This window comes from Chrysemys picta, chromosome 2 (genome assembly GCF_011386835.1).
Source record: "Chrysemys picta bellii isolate R12L10 chromosome 2, ASM1138683v2, whole genome shotgun sequence".
NCBI lineage: Eukaryota > Metazoa > Chordata > Testudines > Emydidae > Chrysemys > Chrysemys picta.
In genome coordinates, this window is record NC_088792.1 from 75231748 (window position 1) to 75258385 (window position 26638).

The 26638-nt window shown below is 42.7% G+C and overlaps 1 protein-coding gene across 4 annotated transcripts in view; it reads right to left on the bottom strand.

The window, feature by feature from the left end:
• The window catches only part of SLC4A7 (solute carrier family 4 member 7), a 197981-nt gene extending 172063 nt beyond the window's left edge, over positions 1 to 25918 (bottom strand). For 3 of the 4 annotated variants that reach the window (XM_065583511.1, XM_065583513.1, XM_042840343.2), the window contains exon 1: positions 25844 to 25912. The gene's annotated coding sequence lies outside the window, so the exon portion shown is untranslated. Of the gene's footprint in view, positions 1 to 25843 lie in introns of all 4 variants that reach the window. The other variant, XM_065583510.1, reaches the window with a different exon arrangement.
• Between the last annotated feature and the right edge of the window lie 720 nt (positions 25919 to 26638).

The following is a 26638-nucleotide window of genomic DNA, read 5'->3' on the forward strand; positions in this document are numbered from 1 at the left end:
GTTAGGGACTTGACCAGTCCCTGGGCAGCCCCAGAGTGCTGGGTCTGTAAAGGTGGCTTAGAGTCACCCTTGCCACTACTCCTGAGCTGAACCTCAGACTCAGTTCAGAGCCAGGATCTAATTTCCTTTTATGATCACTGAATGCCACAAGGTATAGTAGAGCATTAATGGAAATCATAACAACAATTCCACTTTGTGTATCTCAGAGCCAACAAGAAATATAAGGTAGAAGATAGCTTTTGGATGTCTTTAATTATTCGTGATAACATACCTTAAATATTGCCAATAACCACCTGCTTACCATAACCTATAGGGGACTAAGTACCCAAATTATGGCTTCATACAAGTGGCATTTATCAAACTCCATAGGCCATCAGAGCTGATAAACAAAGATTCTCATTAATTACTGTCAGTTTTCATGATAACAACCAGAGGTTGTATTTTCAGAGTTGCATAAATTATCCTATTGAATTGGGTTTGAATGCACCTATGTGAATGCTCTCACTTCTTATTAGACAGGTAGCCCATGTTCTCAGAAGCATGCCATAAGGATAGGTGTCCAAGAAGGAATGTAAGTGGCAGGGAATATATAATGCAGACATCCCTGGGAGGGTCAGCAGCAGCAGAAATCAAACCGTTAACCTCTGGATTTTAATGCATGAGCCTCTACTGGCTGAGCTAAAAGACCTCTGTCTCTTAGTCAAGGCTGTAGCAGATTCATCAATCCCTAGTGGGTCGAGCCACCACTAGAGGGGGACAAAGTACCATACCGAGTAGGCATAGCATGCAAATAAATTCACAATTTTATCCAAACTGTGAGGAAATTGTACACTAATACACACTTAAAACATAGGAACAAAAACTTTTGTACATTAAAAATGAGTTTGAAGGAGAGTTCGTTTTAGTCTCTTCCTTAAGGGCAACATGGAGATTGTCCAGGATGTAAATGTGCCTTTGTTCTAGAGGTAAGATTAAAAGATAATTCCACCGATTTACATTAAATACCAAAGAGAGGACCAGTAGCGAGGCTAACTGAGAAAACAGCATTGGCAGGAAAGCATGGGTGTGAGGATCACTTATTTAAAACTCACAGATGATTACCCCAAGTTTTGTCGTATTATAATTAAACTTAAGAAGATAGCACCTCTAATGAGCAACCTGTATTCCCTGAAGGATATCAGGCTACGAATTATTGACGCTATCACCTCCTCACAAGAGGATTGTTGTCAAAATCCCTTATGTGAGTTTAACTTCTAGAAAGTTCAAGACTTCCATTTGAGACTTGTAATGAGCAGAGCAAATACCACAAGGTGATAGAAGTGCAATGCTAAGATAACATGTGGAAGGGAGAGGGAACTGTTTCTGAATCAGCTTAGTGCCTGAAGTATTATTTTTGGTTCAAGCTTTGATTCTTTCCTAACATACTCAATGAAAACCTAAGCAGATGAAGTGTTTATGTGAGTATGTCTCCTACCTACTTGCTGTGGGGTCCTTATCATAAAGATGCAAAAATAGGGCACAGACCCAATTTTATTTTTATTTTTCAGGTTACCATTAATGCACGTATTGGTAGTAGACTCTTCTTAGTACTCTGTTCTTGTGAGTTTCTATTAAGTTTGTGCACTAACAATAGTGATCAGGGCCTGAAATAATTTTTTAAAAGGCAATGAATGAAGAATTTATTAACATGTTTCTTCTAAGAAGTCAGGAGGTCTCCCAAATATCAAGAGAACCAGATCTCAGTTAAGAAAAACTTCCCCAATCCATTATCAAAATGTGCACTTGCATGTATCCTTATCAGTAAGAACACACCCACCTATACTTCTTCATTCCAGTGGTGGCTCTCTACCTCCCAGCCCTCCAAATATGGAACTAACCCTTCCTATTTAGAAATTACGATGGACAAAGGTGTATACGGGGGGGGAACAACCAGAAATGGAAATGGCTAGCTAAAAAGTGGAAAGGTAAGGTACAGTGTGCACTCTCTACCTGGTTTCCTAAGCCACCCACGTTCCTTATTCATGGGAGTTACAGGTTCAGCTGGCAGTCTGCTTACTCCATCGTAGTGAAAATTAAAACTGTTATCTACACTTTATCTTTAAGGATTATAATTCTTTTAATATTTTTGAAGAATAAGTTGCTAACCCAGAATTAAATGCTACCAAAAACAAACTTTCTATCAACAAATTGAACATGCACGGTGTTGTTTCTGTAGCACACGTGTCTAGCGTGGAATCAGATTACATCCTGACAGCCGAATGAGGAGCTACATTTTCCCTTGTGACTGCACAACCAACCAAGTTGTTTGTGAGGGCTTTGAGGAGATACAAATAGCTGTGTCCCCGATAGACAGCTGTGCACCACCACATGCACTGCACTTCAGTTATGGAGGAATTACCTTTAAGAGTTTAAAATTTGATTTATGAACTATAGGTTAAAACAAACAGACTTTATTACACAGCCGTTTACCCATGAAATGACAGACTAATCAGGGAGTAAAAATGCTGACAAAATTGCAGCAAAAGTTAGATGTTGTACTCCCACTTGTTTAATGAAGGGTTTAATGCTACAGTCAGAATACACGGATCTTATTTTAAAAGATAGGACAACTTCTTAGTTATGTAGCACAAACTTAGCTTGTCTACACTACCGCTTAAGTCAATGTAAGTTATGTCACTCAGGGGTGTAAAAAAGCCACCCCCCGAGCAATGTAAGTTACATTGACTTAAAGCTGTGTCCACAGCGCTTTATGTCGTCAGCAGATACCCTCCCGCTGACATAGCTTCCACCTCTCGTTGAGGTGGAGTAATTATGCCGATGGGAGAGTGCTGTCCTGTCGGCATAGTGCATCTTCACCAGATGCACTGCAGCTACACTGACACAGCACGGTAGTGTCGACTAGTAATTTAGTGTAGACTGGTAATTTTTGTATTCTTTCTCTAATGGTTGTTCAAGCTTGGTTACACAGAAAATTTACAAGCTTGAGCTCTGTATAAAAATTTAGCCAACAGAGACAGCCACAACACAAATAAGCCACTTGAATTTCCTTTAGTCTTTTAATTGTGAGGGGGGTGGTTAAAATTTCACCAAGTCTCACTCTCATAAAATATTATCTGGCATCTCAAAATCTGCAGGTTATATTCACATCATCCCGTTCGCCTCTGAAGGTAGGTGCATCTTGGGTTTCTGTCTAACTAGGTATAAATCAGCCATTCCTCATCCCCAAAAATTGTCTTCATAGGGATACACTAGATAGGCTGTTCTATCCTTCATCTGCCTACATGATCTTTCACATCCCAAATAAGATTATTTCCTTAATACTGCCTATTTTGAGGTTGCATGTGGATGGAAGAGGTTCTAAATTTGGGTTTGATATTGGAGAGGTCACAGATTCTTAAAAGGTTTGTTCTTTAAGTATTACCACAAAACATTTATAGTCATGTTCATGTTGCATCTGGGCAATACCAGAAAATCTCATCTGTTATATTAATTCAGTAATTCATCCAGTGTGGATTCAGTGAAATCAATTTATTAGAAAGGTACTTTATAGAATATTTTAGGAAATAATTACCACTTACTGAGTATGCTCCACACAATACATATGTAAAAAGTCCAATATACTGGTGTGTTTCCTTCCTTTATAAAACTTAACACAGAAGCAATAGAAAGAGGATAGCAGGAAGAAAAGAAATAGGTGGGAAGGGAAGGAGGGAGAGAGCAAAAAGGGTAGGATTCAGGAGAGTAGATGACTCAGAAAACACATGTACTATATACAGAGTACATCATTTTCAAACTTGGATACCTAAAGTTACACTGTCTAAAGGTGCATTATCTAAATCCATAATTAGATACCTAGGGTTACCATATCTTGTGCCTCCTAATGGAGGACACTCCCGGGGGCCCCGCTCCCGCCCCCGCCCCAACTCCGCCCCCTCCCAAAGTCTCCGCCCCCTCCCCTGCTTCCCGCGAACATTTAATTCGCGGGAAGCCTGAAGCAGGTAAAGGGGAGGGTGTGGGGGGGAGGAGGCGCGGCCCCGGCCGACCACCCCCGGCTCCGCGGGCCCGGCTCCCAGCCCCGCGGGCCCGGCCCGGCTCCCCGAGCCCGGCTCCCCGAGCCCGGCCCAGCCCCGCGGGCCCGGCTCCCAGCCCCGCGGGCCCGGCTCCCCGGCCCCGGACCGGCCCCGCGCCCCCGGCCCCGCGGGACCGGCCCGGCACTGCGACCCTGGCCCGGCCTGGCCCCCGGCCCGGCACCGCGCGCCCGGCCCGGCTCCCGGCCCGGCACCATGCCCCCGGCCCCGCGACCCCGGCCCCGCACAAAGAGGCCCCGGCCGAGCCTCCCGATTTTCCCGGACATGCCCGGCTTTTGGGGATTTCCCCCCAGACGGGGATTTGAGCCCCCAAAAGCCGGACATGTCCGGGAAAATCCGGACGTATGGTAACCCTAAGATACCTATTTAAATAACCTGACTTTCAAATGTGTTGAATAGGAGCTGTGGGTAATCAGCACCTCTGAAAACCCATTTTGGTCAATTTCACCGTCATAGGATTTTAAAAATAATAAATTTCATGATTTCAGCTATTTAAATCTGAAGTTGCCTGGTGTTGTAATTGTAGGGTTCCTGACTCAAAAAGGAGTTGTGGGGTGGTCACAAAGTTATTGTAGAGGGGGTTGTGGTACTGTTACCCTTACTTCTGCACTGCTGCTGACGGGGCACTGCCTTCAGAGCTGGGTGCCTGGCCAACAGCTGTCGCTCTCCGGCCGCCCAGCCGGCATTGTTAGATTTCCCAGTGATTTAGAATGAATGTTTATAGTTATAATCATGTACACACACAGTAAATAACTAATTATTTACAAGTTGTGACTATCTTGCAACCCACATATTCAGTTTTCTGAAATTGAAAAGGAACTTAAACACTGACTGTTTTGATTTATATTCATAGATTCAAAGCCAGCAGGGTTCATCTAGTCTGACCTCCTGTATATCACAGGCCCTTAAATTTCACCTAGTTACCCGTTTACTGAGTTCTCTGTTCCTTGTTCTGGCCTCTCTCATGTATTATTTTCCTAGTTCTGGCACTTATACACACTTGAAATTAAAGGTCCACATTTAGGATCTGACAGAGAAAAACATTTTGGCCCAGATATGTAAAGGGGACAGAAAGATGAAGGAGGCCTTTCCTCTTTCCTTGCACCTCTCCTCTGAGCTAGACACCATCTCTGAGCACAAGGACTGTGCAGTCTGGATTTTCAGCTGGTGTAAATATGCATAGCTCCTTTGACTTCAATGGTCTGTTCTGTGCATATCTAGCGTAGCAGCACTTGATTAGCCAAAGTGTGCAGGGAGTCAAAGGAAGCTTAAGCACAATGACTACAGGTGCAACCACTGTGGAGGCAGTGAAGAGCTGCATCATCAACAGAGGTGTACAGCCATAATCTGACCCTTATTTTGTTTCTTCCTAATTTTCTGAATCTGTTCAGAAAGTAATTCCATAAATATATTCAACTCAAGTTTGAGAGAACCTTTCCAATTAAACTCTGTTAAGCACCTGGTGAGTGTTGTTATTTTTGGAAATTGATTGTGGCAATAGTCGCTTGCCATGGCTTGATGTCCACATTATCTCCTTCTCTACATTGAAACGTTTACCTTAAACCTTTATTTGTATTACTTTGGAAAAACTAAAACAAAAATACATAGACAGTACTTCCCTACCTGGAAAGAGTGTTGTGCGGTTAATGGATGGGATTTTCAGAAACACTCAGTACTGACCCAGCTTTGCTCCCATTGAAATCAGTGGTAGAACTCCCATTGATTTCCTTGGAAGCAAAGTTAGGCCAACACTGTCCACTTTTGAAAATCCCACCCTAATTCACTAATGTTCGTAAAGTGCTTTTGGATCTTTACTTGGAAGGCACTACAGGAGTGCAAAGTATTACTGTAATTCACTACACCAGCTTATTACCTCATCTTTGTAGGATAAAACCATTGGTATAGCAACAGAGAAAGCTAGCATTCTGAAGCAAAAAACTGCCTATTACAAAACAAATATTGCTGGAGTCTTTTTAAAGAAAAAAAATCTACAATAATGAAAGAACTAAGCATTGATAGTCTATAGCAGTTGTTCCATAAGCCCCTCCCTACCATAGTTTCATTTAAAACAAAAAAAACCTCAATAAAAGTTTTCATTTGTCACTAAAAATCAGCCCACCACAGAGTCTCACAAACCTTTAATAGACGATATGGGGTTTTTTTTAATCTTATAAATTAGGTTATATAGAAACTTGTTAAAATTTATAGCACCCACTCTAAGCCCTGTATAAACTTTAAACTCTGTAAAGCTTAATACAGAACAAAGATAGAAGACTGTAGATAGAAATAAGACCCAAAGCTAAGCTTCATAATTTGCTAAGAAACTGTAGTTAAAAATGAAGCTTAAAGATTAACCCTATTACTTAACTATAGAAAGCCTAGTTTGCTATGGACTCGATCTTAGAAAAGGTCGGTAAAGAACTCTAGCACTAACACGATTCCAAAGAATTTTGTGTTATTTTCTTCTGCCATAACTAGAATGCTTAGTTTTTAAGGGTAAATCCTGCTCTGCCACTTCCCCACCTTTAGATGCAGAGGTCCTCAAATGAAGTGGAAATCATGTGATTCAGCTGCACAAGATGGGACCAGCAATACATTTGAGGAGCTGATGCAGAATGGGTATGGAGGTGTCAGAGGTGGGGTGAAGATGATAAATCCACCAGTCATTTTCTCCCACAGAATGGATTCAAAAGGAGCCATGATAGTTACAAAAGTCTCAGGGCTGCATTAGCAGCTTTGGAGCAGCTCCATCACTACTCTATGCCCTGAGGGAAAGGATTCCTTCCCCCAAGTAAGCCGCTATACCTGAGAGCACAAGTCACATACTTGGACTGTGTGCTTAGGGAAGGATTTGCTTCCTACTGCTTTTATTTTTTGAGAATTTGATCTTTTCCTTAAAAGCTATCATTGGTGATTTTTGCTTTGCCATATTACTGCCATCTCAAAATGGCTAAGCCAGTGGCAAGTTGTGATCTGCTTGATTACTGAAGTGCTACTGACAGGCTATGAATTGTGCACACCAGTAGTCTTTGTTGAAACATCTTGGCTGAAGAATTCTGGACTCTTCAAAGTATCCAGCAGAAGATTTAAAAAATTGCCTTTTTGATGGCCACAGATCCTATTGACTGAACAAGTGAGACCCTGGAGAAAGGTAAAAACTGGGTGAAAACCTGACCCCATTGAACTCAATGGAAGTTTGGCCCTTGATTTAAGTGGGCCAGGCTTTCACCATTTAAATCTATCATATGATCTCTGGGCCTCTATCAGCTCACCTGTATGAGGAGGTGGTCACTTGCTGGTTTGAACTAGAGTGGTGGATTCTCTGTAACTTAAACTCTTTTACTGAAGTCCTCAAATCTTGATTTATTCAGCCAGAGGTTATGTGGGTGAGGTTTCCTGGCCTGCAACGTGCAGAAGGTTGATGATCATGATGGTCTTTTCTGGCCTTAAAGTCGATGAGTCTATATGGAGGGTACCATTCAGATTCCAACACCAGGGAGCTCATCCTCCAGACTGCTTCACTGTTAACTGCATTTTCTATATGTTTGTACAGTGTCTAGCACAATGGGGCCCTGACTTGGTTGAGCCTCTAGGTGCTATTACAATATAAATGATAAATAAATAATAATAAATGATATGATAAAGTATATGGTACAAGAAATTGTAAACTGTGTGAACTGCACTGGCAGATGTGACTGCTCAGTTTCAGTTGACTTTTGTAACATGGTTCTTCAGTATAATAGCAACATAGTTTTGGTCCTAACCACTCCATATCACAACATCAGATTCTGTTCTGACACACTCTGGGTAGTATCATCATGGCCTCAGTGGGGAGTTACGAATTTACACCAGCTGAGGATCAGGCCCAATGGCAACGTGCATCACATTTTTTCAGGGCATATGCACATACTTTAATAAATACCAAAATCAACTGACTAATGTTGGCTACAACTAAAAGAACAACAACAACAACAAAAACCCAAAGAATGGGCAAACCCCCTCCATAAAGGGAACAGCTCCCATTCTCACCATGCTCCTTAAGCTCCAACCAACCATTTCTGTTTTATCTTGATTATGTTTCAACAAACTTGTTCTCACCCTGGTTCCAATTTCAAGCAGGCACTGAAAAAGCAAATGTCGCACTTCCAAGCTTTGGTGAAAGAGTGCTGCATGTCATCTGCATACTGATGGCACCACAGCCAAAACTGCTTCCGTCTCCTCCCCATTAGCTTCACATACATGTTGAACAGGATAGATGACAAAATAGATCCCTACAGAACACTGCACAAGAGAGTTTATCAGGATAGATAAGAGAGGACACAACAATACTCTCTGGAATCTTTCCAAGTAACAGGAGTGGAAGCACCCAAATGCAGTCCTGTCCACCCTGCCAGGCTCATAGTCAATAATCAAGGTGACAAAACTTCATGATTAGTGGTATCCAAAACTGCCAACAAATCTAAAAGAATCAATATAAATAGCTGATCTTTTCCATTGCTTTGAGGATTAGCAAAGCTATTGTAGCCCCTCACTTTGGTTCTCCTATCAGAGTTTGATTTGCATTTGCTATTTAATTATGTTTTGCATTGTACCAAAGTCCATGTCACTTGGTGTAATGCTGACAGCATAAACCTGTGGGACAACATCCATTGTTGCTAGGTTCAATCCAATCTTCATGTTGCTCTAGCAAAAGATATTATTTGTGAAACACAAATCTGACTCACAATGGATGTCGTGTTTGTTTCTTTGTTCCTACACCCATGAAAGTCTCTACAATTGATTTCTATAAGTTTAATGATTTCCTAACTGAGCCACCGTATAACTAGAATATATTCCCTCCTATCCCATGATTAAATGCCAGCATTATTAGTATTTGTAAAGAATATGATTTTATATAGCACCTTCACACTTAAAGTATCCCAATACACTTTAAAAATTAAACACCTTGCGTACTGCTAGAGCAAGCAAGCGTAGCAGACCTACGTGCTCTGCAATCACACTATAACATTTAGATTCTCATAACAAAAATGTTTCTAATATGTGACAGAGAGAGAATATTGTCCATGAATCTGTGATTACGACCTTTCTAAAAATATATTTGGCAGTGCTGTGTTTACCTATGAGACACATGGGTGAAGGCCCACGGCAACAGTAAATGAGGAGCAAAATCTGGCAGTCACAATAGCAAGAAGGAAGCAACACAAATGATTTTACATAAAATATTTCTGCGTAAATTTTCATTTGGTTCAGCAGTGTATTCAGTTATTGCCTGAGGATAGCTCCATGATCAAATGCATTGTGTCCTTTGCTGGATACAGTGGGTCCAGTGCTCTTGCATATATTTGAAATGTTGTCTTTTTGCCAATTCTTGCACCAGTATCCTACAGGGATTGGGAGGAGCAAGTTTTTACCCCCTGCTTTAAACGGAGAAAGCAAAGACAATATTTTTAGTCCTGGACTGGGAAGAGAGAAAAGGTTAGTCTTTCAGTACCTTGGGCTCTCTAACTTAGACTTATGCAACAATCAGAGATGATTTGAACGGTTCTTAATTTAAGACTATTAAATAAGACAGAAGGAGTGATAGAGGGCTTATTCCTTCACCCTCTCACTTCCCTGGTCCTTCTTGCATGAACAGAGAGCAACAATACCCGAAGTCTGAAGGTGCAAACAATTCGATGTTTACTGGGGTGAACTTCCAGCAAGCTTAAATCCAAGTCCCTTTTTCCTTATTTTCGAATCCCAACTTACTTCCTTTTTACCCTTAATTTATATAGTAATATTCTCAGCTATACCTTAACCAATCATTTTACTGAAATTTACCTAACCATGATTATCTAACCAATTATATCCCACCACCTTCATTAGTTTACACCCAGCAAAATTAATTATACAGCAAAGAGAAACAATCACAGAACCAGACAAGACCATGCAAATAAACAATAGCAAAGTGGGAACTATAATGACAAAACAATACAGAAGTGAGGATTTCACAACTACATCTATAAAGACATAACGGTTTCCCAACTATGTCTATTAATAAGTCAGTTCTTACCAAACAGAAAACTATCAAACTAAATTTCCTTTTACATCTTCTAGGCTCTTCCCTTTATCTGGAGGTGATAGATCAGATCACCTTTCTAACAGCCCCAGATGGCCTTATTTCAATATGACTAGTTGGGAATGTGAGGATGTGACCGCACGCTTTCCAGCTTATGGCTGCTCCCACAGCTTAGCCAAAGGCCTTAGCTTAGGGTGACCAGACGTCCTGACAAAATCAGGACCGTCCTGACCGATCTTTGGTCGGGACGCATTTTGTCCCGATATCCACCGGCAGCACTCTTTTGTTTTGGTTGGTTGGGTTTTTTTTGCTCAGCCGGCAGGACTCCGGGTTTTTTTGGGTTTATTTTTGCTCAGCCGGCGGGCACCCCCTGATATTTTCTTCCCCTCATGTGGTCACCCTACCTTAGCTTAAAAATAGGGCCTCAGACTGTCACAGTGAGAGAAGGCCCTTACACAGGCAAACAGTAATTTTGATTCTTTCTTTTATACCTCTATAACTAGCTAAATGATAAACATATACCTAAATTCTTAAAGTATAGGCCTTTACAGACAGGCCTAAATATCCTAACAAGGATGCTAACTTGATATTAACTAGAGAAAAAAACATTAGCTAACAGTGGAATTTGCAAATGTGCCTAAGTACCTCAGAAGCATGAGTCTCATTGAATTTCAATGGAATGGCTCTTTGAAATTTTCATCCTACAGATATATAGATATAGTTAATATTTTCTATATTTTATACTAGCTAAAACATTTAAATGTGGTACATTTACAATTTACTAATTTATAATAATGAACTTCAACTATCTATGACAGTTTGAGTGGCTTTGTGGGACATATTTTACAATCTGGGCCAAATTCTGCACTCACACCAAAATAACTCTAATGACATCAATGGAGTTACTCCAAATTTACACAGGTATAAACTGAAAGTAGAATTTGTCCCTCTGTTTTTACATCAAATTCTCATAGCTACCAGTCAGAGTTCTACCTACAGAACAGAAGCATTATTTGGCTCTTACATTTCAATTTCATCCATATACCTTTTTTGTTGGGCTTTACTGACTTTTTAAGTCCTTGTAGTGTCGAAAGGAGATGGGAATAATCAAGTAATCCCTAGTTTGCAATCTTAAAATTCTGGCTCAGAATCTAATGACTGGCATTAAGAAAAGATGCCTCTGGCTGGTGTTACTTTGATAGAAATCATGGCATGCCCTCAATTACCTTCCTAACATACATTGCAAAACTACCATTCCCTCACCATGTCATGTAATAGTAATCCCACAGACAGAAAATGAGCAGAGCCAAGTACAGTAATATTTTTAGTGCAAGAGACAGCAGATGAAAGGATACACCTCTTATAAAAAGAGAAAACACTACATTCAAATACCACTGACCAAGACAAACAGGTGTCACTGTTTCCACCCTCCCAATGAATTTCTGCTGTAAGCCAATTATCAGACACCAAGGTCAAATTTTTCAAGAGTCCCTAAATAATTTAGAAGCCTAAGTCCCATTTTTAAAAGCACCTAGGTCACTTGGGCTCAGATCCTCAAAGGTATTTATGCATCTAACTCCCATTTAAATCAATGAGAGTTAGGCACCTAAATACCTCTGGCCTTGAGAGCCTAAGTTCCATTGAAAGTCAAGTGACTTAGCCTAAGTGACAATGGGACTTAGAGACTTTTGAAAAGTATCCCTCTAGAGAACAACATTCTGACTGCAGCCCCTCCTGGGCTGTAACTGACACCCAAATTCACTCCTGGTTTACTCTGGCTTCTGCTGGAGTAAAGGAGAACAAAGGACGGAGCTCTTGATAGCATAAAGTGGGGGAGGCTGTTGGCAGTGTAAAGTGGATGCAACCAGCATGGCTCGATCTGGAGTAGAGCTGCCAGTGCTTCTCTGAAAGGAGTTTATAGCATATGATGGGAACCTGCAAGAATTTAGGCTGATTTGTTAACATCAGTTCTCATAGGTGTTTCTCTGTGGGTTTCTCAGGAGATGCTGTGTAGAGTGGACACTGAATGGTAAAGCCTCCTGCTCATGGAATTCCAAGTACACAATGCTCTTCACATGGTCTTCTGAGGGATGAAAATGGGAAAGATGAGACAACATTGGCTTCCTTCCCCTCACCATATTTTGCACCATTTTAGTAGGTTTTCTGCTTTTTTTTCCACCCCCACTGTATTCCCAAAGTAGAGGGGATAAGAGAGCTTGTTGCTTCTAATTATCAATGGTTAAGACACCTAGTGTATGTCTACACTACAATTAAAAAACCATGGCTGGTCCATGCCAACTGACTTGGGCCCATGGCGCTTAGGCTAAGGTTCTGTTTAATTGTTTGGGTTAGAGCTGGAGCCTGGGTTCTAGGACACTGTGAGGTAGGAGGGGCCTGCAGGCCAAGCCTGAGCATCTATACCGCAATTAAACAGCCCCTTAACCCAAGCCGCACAAGCCTGAATCAACAGGCATGGGCCAGCTGCAGTTGTCTAATTGCAGTGCAGATGTACCCTTAGGCTATGTCATCACTACACATCACTGGCAGCAGTATATAGTGTACAATGAAATGCCGATTGCATCTACACTGTGGTATGTAGCTACATGTCTCAATGAAAGACTCTGGCACCAGGGATAGGCTCCAGCAGCTCCCCACTGCTGGAGCCTTTCACTGTGGGGAGGAAACCTCCCAGCCAAAGCCTCTCCCCAGGACACTGCACTGCTAAAAATAGCAGCATAAACGGGGATGCACAGCTTGGGCGAGTAGAGAGACATGTAGGATATGTACTTGTGTACATACCCACACCCTTCAGGTGGGTCTTTACCCTACCTGTCTAAGCCATGCCTCACCAGCTACGCTGCTATTTATACCTGTGTTTGGGGGAGTGGAGGGGAATATCTACCTATGGATGCTACATGCCACTGAGATAAGTGTGCAGTCCTTCCTTTAGATACCTTGGGCATTGGATGCAGAAAATTAAAAAAGTTTATCTAGTAACTACTTAAATATTCCTCACCACTAGAGATTAAAATATTCCACAGGCCTATCCAAATACTCTCTTTAACCTTGGCTAGCTGTTACAGTCTAGGAAGATCTTCACTAGAAAACCAATTAGCTGCCAGATGTCTTTCAGCTGCTGCAGATTTAATCTTAAACCTTCCATTCTTTTTTGGGAGCCTGAGAACAACAATTAGTGACCTCTCTGATTAATCCAATATACTGAGCATACAGGAGAATCTCTCTCAATGAGGTCAGTGACACTAGTTTGAGAATATAATTTAGTCCGATCATTCTGGGCACCAAAGCATAATAGAATGTACCCCTTTAAAAACTATTAATGCTGAGAAAACATTCTTTTTAACTCTGTCAATATCTGTAATATTTTCTCTTAGCAGGAAATCTTTTGTGTAGGTTACACTTTGCCTTTGTCTGAACAACAGTAAACTGTGTGCCTACTTCCCAACACCTGCCACCTTAAACCGCTTTATAAAAAATTAACAAATGTCCACACCCCAGACAGCTGAAACCTGGTACAGAAAGAACAATATGTTATTCATCTTAAAAATTACCTATGCAAAAGTACTAGAATTTACTCATTAGCCCAGGCCCTCAAAAGACAAAGCCACATTGACAGTTTCACACAATTCAGCCCAACTGGCAGTATTTCCTGGACAAGAGAGAACCCATAATGGAACAGAAAGATTTTATATTTCTGTGTACTGCTCATTAGAATTGGGGTGCACTGTCAAATCAGCATGTGCAGAATCTTGCACAATGCCTACATGCACTTGGTTTTAATCTTATACTATGAATCCCTCATTAACAAGAGCATTAAAACAGTCTTACAAATTTAACACAAATCCAAAATGATATTCATGCAGGAAAAATTAAAGAGAATTCAGACTTTAGGGAATGATTTTCAGAATTGTGCACATGCGTTCATATGCCAAGGGCCAGATCCTGGCTCTCATTCTATCTGTGTCTTCTCCAAAGTGCAAAGTAGGTATAAAACCAGTTTAACCAGCTGATTGGGGATTCCCCAGACATAGTGGGCATGGCCAGGGAATAGGGGGCAGGCATGGGCAGAGCACAGCTGTATTTCAGCTGTCCCTGACTGCTGAAATAGTCCTATGAGGCTGTGGCTTGTTGGGGACACTTTAAACAGCCTTGTGGCTGCTCTAAGTTGTGCCAGGGACCAAATCAGCTCCTGATCAGCCTGAAGGATGGCATGCTCTTTGCCTCACCCCTGCCAACTCTATACTGAGCACTTCCCAGCCAGACCTGACAACTGGGCTGCTACTTTGCACATTACCAATAGAGCAAAAGCTATTATGATAACTGACCATATAAATAACCAGGGTTTTTTTGCACAATTATTGCAATTGTGAGCTAAAGTACTTTGAGATGAAAAAAGCTACGTAAGTGCAAAGCATGGTTATTATTAATAAAACACTAGTCATACTCTACTCCCAGTCACACTGGTGCAACTCCACTGACTTCACCTGTAACTGAGAGTTGAATTTGTCTCACTGTAGACAAAGCCTAATACAAGAGATGTTCTTGTAAGCAACCCAACTTTTCCCATAGCATGAAGTTTACCTTAGGCAAAATCATAACTGGGACAGCTAAATTAATAAAGACGGGAAAAAGTCCCACTCAGAGGTATATAAAGTTATTTTTCTTTTCACAAATACCCATATCATTATTTCCTGAATGCTTCCAATATCTGGTGTTTTGATTAGATAACTCACCAAGCTGAAACTACACCTGCTCCATCAAAAAAAATACTGATAAACCATTGATATAACTGAAGTGAAAAGCTACCTCTGTACTGAAGGGGGAAAAAAAAGGAGAAAATTATTTCAGCTATTAATTACTCAGCATCAGTCACCTCTGATTTTGCAATAATAAAAATGAATTTCAAAGGTGTGTCTGCCTTCCAAAGCACGCTGCAAATTACTCAGTACATGTAACATTCAGAGGCATGCAGTTTAACAGTATTAAATTGCTCAATGGCCCTTACAATGGCCAGTATAATGTAACATGCAAAGGCAGTGCATATTAGAGTAAATCAGAATAAATTATGGCACTGGCTATACAAAGCAATCTGGCAACAAGGCAAGAAAAAAAACCTCCTGCACATATAAAGCTCTTTGTCTAAAGACAGAAGAATCAGTTTCATTGTCTTCAGTAATATGATCATGCACTGTAATTAAGTGCTAAAAAACTAGACCTCTAAATAATCCAAGGTTTATAATCAAGACTCTAGTTTGCTGAAACCAGCACATTTATTCTGAATATATTTGGGTTATAGGGTGTTAGACAACTTGGAAAGCTGTGATCATTCTTTCTGAAGAGAACAAGTTTAAAGCTGAATTTATTCTTGTCAGTGGGTTAGATATAGACCTCTTCATTAATCTGTAACTGTATCCCTTTACTAAGGCAATCAGCAACTAGAGAAACAGAAAAAAGAATGAGGAGTACTTGTGGCACCTTAGAGACTAACAAATTTATTTGGGCATAAGCTTTAGTGGATCTTACTTGAAAATAATTTTACGTCATGTAAAATTATATTAGGCAAAAAGATAATCTGGATAAATAATGCTTCGTACAGCTAAACTGGTTAAACACATAATAATAAAATTTATAATAAATTTTAAAAAAAAATCCTGAAAGCTGGAAGCCTGATCCTTCAAATCCTTCTCCACAGGAGAAATCTCTTTCATTTCCACTTATGTGAGTAAGGACTATTCATAATGAGGCAGAATTTGCAGGTCTGAACCACAGGTTTCTTAACTTTTTTTTTTCCTATGCTGGACAGAAGAAAATATGTGGGAAGAATAATTCCATGCCTAATAGCATGTGCATTTATATAGCGCTCTTTGTACCAATCCTTCCCTCTTCCCCCATTCTGAATCACCACTGTTAACACCACTGTCAGCTCAGGCTATGTCTAAACTGGGAAAACAGGTCATGTATATAATGTGTTAGCTAACGTGTTTTAACACAATTTTATCATTAGTGTAGACATGACTTAACTACTCTACAAACATGTTTACTGGTCATGGTCAATCGCTGGCTCTTATCTAGGGTATATGAGACTCATATTTCTACGCAAGACATGGCCCCAATCTTTCAGCCTTTAACATGGGCATCATTTTTTGATGCAACTGTCTCTATGAACCTTCATGCTGGGCCATATCCAAATCTTGCCACTGTTTTAATAACCTCTCCCAGATACTGCCTTTCCTCTCTGTATAGATGGCCAAAACTTTCATCATTTCAATTACAAGTGCCTTCTACTCTTCTTTGGCCTTCATGCCTTCAGTTCCATTCAAAACATGGCTGGCCAAATAATCTTCTGAGCTTGTCACTTTGATCATGACAACCCTATAACAGAGTCCCTCCAATGGTTCCCCTTTCCCTACCTCATCACATAGTATCTTCATTGTTCCTTGTCCTTACTCCTAAGGCCCTTCACAACTTTTCCGTGCCCTATCCATCAGATTTACTAGTTTCTTATGTCACTGATTGCTGCCTTTACGCTCCCAACATGGTCAGGGTTTACTGCTCGTTAGTCCACTTTGTCAATGAGCACTTCTGTGCTTCCTTCCATGCAACCACTTATGCATAGCACCAAGTTCACTATCTTCTCCTTCTTCAGATCCTGCCTTAAGATTCACTTTTGCTAGGCCACTTAGTAGGCACTGCCAACAGATAAACAGATCATAAGACTTATAGACTTTAAGGGCATGATCATCTAGTCTGACCTAGGGCACGTTGCAGGCCACAGAACTTCACCCACCCAATCCCGTAATAGACCCATAACCTCTGGCTGAATTACTGAAGTCCTCAAATCATGATTTAAAGACTTCAAGTTACAGAGAAGCCACCATTTACGCTAGTTTAAATCTGTAAGTCACCTGTGTCCCGTAATGAAAAGGAAGGCGAAAAACCCCAGGGTCTCTGATAATCTGACCTGGGAGAAAATTCCTTCCTGACTCCAAATATGGCAATCAGTTAGACCCTAAGCATGTGGGCAAGACCCACCAGCCAGACACCTGGGATGGGATTCTCTGAAGTAACTCAGAGCCTTCCTCAACTAGTGTCCCATCACTGGCCATTGGAGATATTTGCTACTAGCAATTGCAGATTGGCTACATGCCATTCTAGGCAGTATCATCATGTCATCCCCTCCATAAACTTATCCAGCTCAGTCTTGAAGACAGTTAGGTTTTTTTGCCCCCACTGCTCCCCTTGGCAGGCTGTTCTACCTTCATTATGCTCCGATCAGCCCTACCTCTTCCTCCCCCAAACTCCCACGTTTGTCTCAGCCAGCAGTTGCACCTTGTCATTAACCTATATTGTAAATTCTCTGGGGCAGGGACTGTCTTTTTACCTCAAGTTTGTACATCACCTAATGCAATAGGGCCCCAATCCCTGGTTGGGGTCTATAGGTGCTATTGTATTACAAACTAACAACAGTAACAACCAGCAGGTCTCTCCTGTTAGGCACAGGCCAAGCAGAAGACAGGGTTATTCAGGGTTAAAATGTGCTGAACACTTTTGACCATAATGTATAGGATCTAGATTTCATGAGGGTTTTTTAGCTTGATTCATTTTTTATTTTTATTTTTTAAGAAAAGTTGATTTGGTGCAGTACCTAACAAATATGTGATCAATAGCATAGGCGCCGACTTCCTCTCTACCTGGGGGGTGCTCAACCCCCCCCCCCCGCCCCAGGCCCCGCCCCCACACCCCTCTTTCCCACCAAACCCCCATCCTGCCTCTTCCCACCCCACACCACCACTGCCCCCATCCACCTAAAGCCCCACCCCCACTCTTCCCCACCTCTTTCCACCCCCTCCATCGAGCATGCCCCATCCCCTCTCCTCTACCTCCCTCCCAGTGCCTCCTGCATGCCACGGAACAACTGATCCGCAGGAGGCACTCGGACGGAGGGGGAGGAGTTGATCAGCAAGGCCGCCGATGGGCAGGAGGCGTGGGGAAGCTTGGCTGCCAGTGGGTGCTAAGTACCAGCTAAATTTTTTTCCAGCCCTGGAGCACCCATGGAATCAGCGCCTCTGGTGAATAGTGTTACTGTAGTACAAATACTACAGCCCAAAACTTGGGAAATGGAGCAAAGCCCACATAAAATAGATTTATTCCACACAAAAACATTGTGGAACTAAGGGACAGAATTCTCAGCCCTCAATGACACAGCAGCCAGGCTGCAGCCACTCATTCTGCAAACACTTCTGCATATGCTTAGCTTTTTTACCATGAGTAATCTCTTTGTTTTCAATGAGATTATTCACAGTAGTAGAGTTAAGCATGTGCATGCATGTTTGCAGGGCTGGGGCCTAATACTGGGCACTGGATGAAGTAAAGGATGTAGCAGATGTCCCCCCCTATCTAAAGCGGGTTTTAGTCCAATAGGTCTGTGAAATACATGCGCTCACTGGCTTTGCATGGAATCTTCCACTCTGTAACACCCACTTTAGAAATCTTCATAGCACAGGTGGGGCAGAGTTCCACTGTGTCAGAGTCTCTGTTGTTGCTGCCCCACTACCTGTGCAGCCAGCACATCATTTTTAAGCTGCTTTTAGGCCTCCCCTGGGTGTGTGTAGCACTCTTGCATTTGGTGCTCCTCATAAATCTATTAGCTTTTTGAAAGTCATTTGCTCAGTTCAGAGACACTAAATATTATGTGTGAAAACACACATGCTGAGAATAAAATCACAGAGGCTTTAACTGACCATTTAACCCTTACAATACTGCTATTTGCCAGCCTTCCAGCCAAATTAATAGATAGGTCTGCAGTCTCCGAAGGTCTAGACTCCAAATTGTGGGGCCTCTCCCATTCACAGGCTCCTTGTCACAATTTATTAAGATCAGCTGTTGGTTTTATTTATGATTTTATAACATGAAGTGACTCATCAACTTCTAAAGGTGATTGAACCATATAGTCCAAAACAGATTTCAGACTGGGAAATTCAAAATAAATCTGACTGAATGCATGTTCTGCTCTTTAATTTGCTGGACCTGAGGAGGGGTGAGCTAGTGGTTATAGAGCAGGACTGGTACTTATTGACTCTGCTGCAAATATGCTGTGAAACCTTGACCAATTAATTTGGCCTAAATGTGCAATAGTGATTGTGACAAGCTGCTGGGGAGACCTAGAGCTGTGAGACACTGTGCTACCCTATCAGCCTCAGCAAATGGGAGCTTTGCTCCTGCTAAGCTGTGTGATAACTCCCTGACCCACCAGCTTGTCTGCCTTGCCAGCAAACTCCTCAGGGCTCTCCCAGCCCAAACCTGGCCTAGCAGGTAACAATCAGTGAACTCCAGTCCCTGAGTTCCTCAGAGATGTCTCTCTGCAATGCACAGCCCCCTGGTTGTGCATTCACAGCAGATAAGAAGTTTGCTGCTCCTTTCAAGAGACAGAAACCGCACCTAGTTATCTTGACTGGAGTTAACAATCACTTCAATTCAATCAAACCACTGGGTTGGTTTAGATAAAAAGTAAAAAGGTTATTGAATCAAAAAGAGAGAGGTTTTAAATGAGTTCAAGTACAAGGAATAAAGCTAGACAGGGTTACAAACAAAGCAAAGTAAGAATACGCTTTCTAATGGCTAAGGCCTAACTTAACAAGCTACAGTCTTTGTTCCAGGTAGTTACCTCACCAATCTTCCCTTTCCAGCAGTGGCTGACTAGCTCTTAGTCAGGAGCCCCCAGAGTCCAAGGTGCTGGTTTTCCTTGTCTCCTCAGGTGAAGGAGAATTTAGGGGTTCTCTGCCCTCTCTTTACAGACCAGTAAATCTTCAAAACGTCTCTCTCTCTCTCTCGCTCTCTCAAAGTTCATTGACCCCGCTTCAAGCAGCAGGAGGGCTTCCTGGGGTTGCAGACTCCATCCCCCGTTGAGATTGTTAAATGATCACTTTCTCCCCTCTTGCGCTCCTGATGACTTTGTTTGCCTGACATGCAAATGTGCTTTTCTGTGTCTTTGGTCACACTTTGCTCAGTTTACATGGGAAAAACATTCAAGCAGGCAGAATCACATTCCTTTGTTTGGACAAAAAACTTTATCAACTCCTCCTGTCATGCCTGGTTTAAAACACATTTTAGTTGTAATTCCAGCATATCTGTATAATCTTTTGTGGGTTGACCATACATGTCACACCAGAATATTAATGATCAATGAGTTATTAGTTTTCCAATGACATATTATGACACCTTTTAAATACAGATTATAAAAATAGTGAGTTGGGGTACACTGAGCTGGCCAGGACAGCTGAAACTAGGGTTGCAAATTTTGGTTGGATGTATTCCTGGAGGTTTCATCACATGGCATAATCTTTAATTCCTGGAGACTCCAGGACAACCCTGGAGGGTTGGCAACCCTAGTTGAAACTCACTGCTAGATACCTGGAAGCCCACTGCCTTTCTGGCCTGGGAATGCTCTTAGGGTCACAGTGACTCGTGATTTTGGGTGCCTAATTTATAACACCCTAAAAGGGACTGGTTTTCAGAAAGGTCTTTTAATTGCATCTCTAGTGGGCAACCAACATGTGAGGCACTAAAAAAAAAAAAAAAAAATCACACGTAGACCTCACCTTCTACATTTTTAAATCTGGGACACCAATAAGTACTGCTTTATCTACACACGCATAATTAAAGTGGTACAATTTAATGTTTAGACAAAACTATTGCTGTTATTGGATGGTATGATTCTCCTTTCTTTCTGCCCTCTCCTCCTAAGGAACTTCAAAGAGATTAATCAAAGGATCAGTGCTCAGATAATATACTTGTAAAGGCTTTTCTACACAACGTTAAACTGGTTTAGTTAAATTGGTACTAAAACTGGGTGAAGACAAATCCTGTCAACCTCTAAGCAATCACAATTATAAGGATAGACTCTTTGTGCTGACAGGCATGTACATAATGTACCAGCTCAGTGCATTGTTAGGTAAGATTACACTGTCATATGATAACTTATTTGTATCACAGGCGTCATTTCAGAATAGAGAACTTATTTCAGCCATCAGGACTTCAAGCTATTTGCTGGTGGGAGCTTTACAGGAAAAAGAAACTGGGAGGCCTGTTTAAATGAATTATCATTGAATAATGCTGAGGTGTGACATACACCAACAAAAGCCTGCCATTCTGTGAAAAAGAAAGACACAAGGGCCTATTTTTAAGGCCTAGTCTTTAGTGCACAACTCACTTGAGTGACCAATGCTCAAGTGTGACCCCTTGAGTTGGTCTGGCCTGCATATACCACTCTTCAAAGCCATAATTACAGTGTTCACACTGGTGCTGCACTCAATAGTGTGAGGCGACAGGACATCTGGGGGTACATCTTATGATTCTTAGCGCTGTATTGTCGGAGAAACTGACTTTTTTCTGGGCACACGTGCCAAAGTGGTCTTAGAACACCATTTCAATAAAGCAACTCTTTCTGGCATGGCACCTTCCTGATTGCTGTCCGTGGCCTTTTTTTCACTTGCCTGAATCCACCTCAGAATAACGAGCTGTTCCAGCTGTTGGCATTAATGCAATTCTCGTTTCAGGAATGGGAGGGAGAGGGCACAAGACAAGGCATAGGATCATTTTGGCAGTGACTTGTTGCCCTGAGAACGTGACAAGTGCAGCTTGGTGAACAGATTATTGCAGGCTGCATGCACACATGTAACAATGAAGACAGCTGATGCAGGTTGTAATAGTTGTGGATTCCCCTTATCCTGACCAGTGGCCCTGGAGCAGGACCACAAGCACATACTGGTGGGACTACTTTGTCATGCAGACTTGGGCTGGCCAGCAATGGGCCCAGAGCTTCCACATGAGGAAAGCCAAATTCCTGTGGGAGGAGCTTGGCCCACCCCATCAGCACAGATGAGAAGTGCCATACTCAAGTAGGAAACTGACTTAACTTTGCAGTGAAGATAACCCTAAGATGGTGAACCAGCTTTAACACAAAATTTCCAGGCATTTATGTAGGGTACCCTAATGTTTTTTCCACACTAATCTAATAAATGTGATAATAGTGCTAACTCCTCTAAGGGCTTGTCTACACTGCAACGTTGTCAACAAAACTTTTGTCTTTCACGGCTACTTAAAAAAGCCCCCCCTGCGAAAGACAAAAGTTTTGCCGACGCAAGTGGCAGTGTGAACGCAGCTTTGTTGGCAGGAGTGTTCTCCTGCTGACAAAGCTAACGTTGCTCGCAGGGCTGGAAGTATTTTGCCGGCAAAAGTGCCGACAAAATACCGACAGAGTGTTCACACAAGCTGACTTTTAGCGACAAAGTTGTGTCAACACAGCCTTGTCGCTAAAAGCTGCGTAGTGTAGACAAGCTCTAAGTGTTTAAACATTCTGGCTAAGGCAGCAGTAAGCTCTAGTAGCCACAAAAGACTTGTTTACCCATATGGCAATGTTAACCTTAAATTGTCGCCCCTGTAGTGGTAGAATTTCCCTTTAGGGTCCAGATCAAAGGGTAGAGAAAATAAGACAGGGAAAGAGAGGGAAATAAGCAGAAAGTATAGAGAGAACTGAAAGAAGCGGGAATTGGAAAATAAAAAGATACAAAGAAAAGTGAGCAAGCTTCAATGACACATCAGCAGAATAGCCTCATCTGTAAGAATGGAAGAGTATAGTAGGTGATTATATTAATTATATGAAAATAAAGACAACAAAGTAATTCACCGAGGAGTATAATTATTGCTAATTTATGGTCTTTGATTTGACCATAAATGAGCAAAACTAGCAATGGGGGATTTTAATTCTTCTGGGCCTGATTCTCCATTGCCCCGTACCTTGTGTGGTCACTTACATCTGTGTAGAGTTCGTCTGGAATTTTTCATCAGAATGATTTTCTGACAAAAAAATATGCTTTTCACAAAAATTGTGGGCAAATTTCATTTTCGCTGAAATTTTTTGATTTTCTTATAGTATTTTTGATTTGTGATTACTTTTTTCCCTCCCCCAAAAATGCAACATTATCCGTAGGAAGATATTTCCATCTCTGCAAACTGAACACAGAAAGAGTATAAAATACTAGCAGATGAGAATAGCAGCTTTTCACATGCACAGGTGGGAATGATTATACAAGATGCAAGAGAGTGGAGACTCTGTGTTCAAATTAAAGCAAACTTTGGGAAATATAAATCTGTAACATACATTCAGTGTACTATAGAAGAGACAATTGGCTGTCATACAGCAAGATCTATGTATACAGGAGAGATGGTTTAAATTATATTTTAAGCCCGAAATACAGACTAACCAGGAGATGCTCTGACTTGTCTAAAGCACAGGAACGGAAGTCAGGAGATGGGAGTTCTATTCCTGATTCTGAGTTGACTTGCTCTGTGGCCTTAAACAAGCTTTTTAATATCTCTGTGTCTCCGTTTCCACACCTGTAAACACTGTCAGTAGCAGCCGTGCAGATTAATTCATTAATGCTTACTGTTTATACTGCAGCAGCGTCCAAAGGCTCCAATGGCAGTCCTATTGTCCTGTGAGCTGTACAAACACGGATAATAAGACAGTCCCAGATCCTCAGATGAGGATCTGTAGAAAGGCAAAGTATGATTGTGGTTATAATATACTGATAAACACAGAATCCATAGCGATGTAGTGTACTAGAAAGCTTTATCAGCCTCTCTCTTATGAAGAGAGACTGAAAAGATAAAGATTATTTGCTTTGGAGGAGATAAGTGAGGAGACATGATAAAAGTAAAATAATTAATGGTATAGAGAAGGTAGATCAAGAACTTCTGTACTCCCTGACTCATAACACAAGAGCAAGGGGACATTCAATGAAACTGAAAGGTGGCAAATTTGAAGCTGATAAGAGGAAATTCTTCTTCACACAATACATAATCACTCTTTGAATATCATTGCCATAGGATGTATGTAGTGTAGCTGTAGCCGCGTCAGTCCCAGGATATTAGAGGGACAAGAGGGGTGAGGTAATACCTTTTTTGGACCAACTTCTGTTGGGGAGAGAGACAGGCTTTCGAGCCACACAGAGATTTTGATTTGATCTGAAGAAGAGCTCTGTGTGACTCGAAAGCTTGTCTCTCCCTCCAGCAGAAGTTGGTCCAATAAAAGATATTACCTAACCCACCTTGTGTCTCTAATTGCCATAGGATATCATTGAACACAAAAACTTAGCAAGATTCAGAGAGGGACTGGACATTTATATGGCTATCACGAATATTCAGAAGCATCATAATAAATACTTGTAAACAGGGCTGGCTCTAGGTTTTTTGCTGCCCCAAGCAAAAAAAAAATTTGGCTGCCCCCCGCCCCAGCCCTGGACTCTCCCCCACCACCCGCACCCCCCTGCCGCCCCAGCCCTGGGCTCTCACCCCCCCAACCGCATCCCCCTGCTGCCCCAGCCCTGGGCTCTCCCCCACACACACACACCCTGCTGCCCCAGCTCTGGGTTTCCCCTACCCCCCCACACACACCTCCTGCTGCCCCAGCTCTGGGTTTCCCCTACCCCCCCACACACACCTCCTGCTGCCCCAGCCCTGGGCTCAGCCCGCACCCCCCGAACCCTCCTTCCGCCGCAGCCCTGGGTCACTGGTAACTCGCTCCCAGGGCAGGTCATTCAGCAGGAATTTTAGATGTGCACAGAACACAGACAGGATTGGTTCCCATATGGTTACAGAACTGCAGTAAAGTGAAACAATTTTCAGCTTGTGTGATTGGAGGATATCTGGATGCATATTATAAGACTGTCCTACATAAATGAGGAAAAGTTGAGGTGCATTTATTATTCTTTTGTTCCACTCTTTCTTTCTATGGGGAATTTCACAATGCAATATCACGGTCTTCCTTTTAAACAAACAAACAAACAAACAAAAGGCAATGGCTGTTGAAAATAGCAATTCCAGTCCTAATAACCACTGGGAAGCATTTCTTGCTCAATTTTATCCTACTTTTTCTACGGCAAGTTACAGTGGATCAGTATATTTGATTTGGGAGAAATGAAGTAACAGCTGCCCATACTGAGCTTGAGCACTCCTGAATTTTGAGGTGTTCAAATCTGGAAGGCAGGTGCTGGGGGGGGCGGGGGACCTGTGGCTCTGCAGGGGAGCACGGCAGCATGTATGCAGCAGCATGTCTGGCGGTGCGCGAAGCCAGACACGCTGGTCTGAGTGGCACGGTAAGGGGGCTGGGGGGCTGGAGAAGGGGTAGGGGGTTCCGGGGGGGGGCAGTCAAGGGACAGGGAGCAGGGGGGGTTGCATGGGGTGGAGGTTCAGGGGGGACAGTCAGGGGCAGGGAGAAGGGGGGGTTAGATGGGTCAGGGGTGGGGGGGCAGTCAGAGGACAGGCAGCGGTTGGATAGGCATGGGAGTCCCAGGGGTTTGTCAGGGGACCGGTAGGGGGTGGGGTCCTAGGGGGGCAGTTGGGTGGGGTCTCAGGAGGGGGCAGTTGGGGACAAGGATCAGTGGGGCTTAGATAGGGGGTGGGGTCCTGGGGGGCTGTTGGGGCAGGGGTCCCAGGAAGGGGTGATCAGGGGACAGGGAGCAGGGGGATTGGATGGGTTGGGATTTCTGTGGGGGGTTTGATGGGTTGGGGTTTCTGGGGGGGGCAGTCGGAGGGAGTGGATGGTGGCAGGGTGGGGCTACCCTCCCTCCCCATGGAGTGTCCTATTTTTTGAATGTTAAAATATGGAATCCCTACTCACAGTGCAGCTCTCCATTCATAGCAGGCTACAGCATGAGGTCTCAGCTTCCTCACTCCCTCCCCGTCTTTCCTGTTGGTAGTGGCCAAGGGAATGCTGGGAAATGTAGTTCTTTCCCTGTTCCAGGGCTGGCTCTATAGGCAGGGAGCTAACCAAGGAACTACAGCTCCCAGGGCCCCCTGTTGGTTCTCAGCTCCCAGGCTGGATCCCCGCCGCCCCTGCAAATGGGCTGCTCCAAGCACATGCTTGCTTTGCTGGTGCCTGGAGCCCCCCCCCCCCCCCCCCCCCGCCGCTTGTAAAAGAGGAGGGATATAACACCACATGCTTTAGAGTTTAAGCTAATCTCTAACTCTTAGGGGTAAAGTGGAGACTCTGTTGGGGAGCAGATTATCCATATGTATCTATTGCAGGGTTTCTTGCATCTTCCTCGGAAGCATCTGGCACAGATAGATGGCCCGCAGATCTGATCCAGTCTGGCAAGTCCTATGTTTCTCTGAGTGGGGGATGATTTGCATTATTCACAAGTGATTCAATCATGATTGATTCATCTGGGTCCTCCCAAATGAATGTCAACAAAATATTTAAACCACATAGCGCACAGGTCTGGGACTTGGGTTTATTCCATACACATGGTGCTTGCTGGCAAAATTGATGATATCCCTTTAGCCTATGTCGACACTACAGCTTATGTCAGCATAATTTATGTTGCTCGGGGGGTGGGAGAAATAAATCACCCCCCTGAGTGACATAAGTTACACTGACGTAAGTGCTGGTGTGGACAGCGCTATGTCGGCGGGA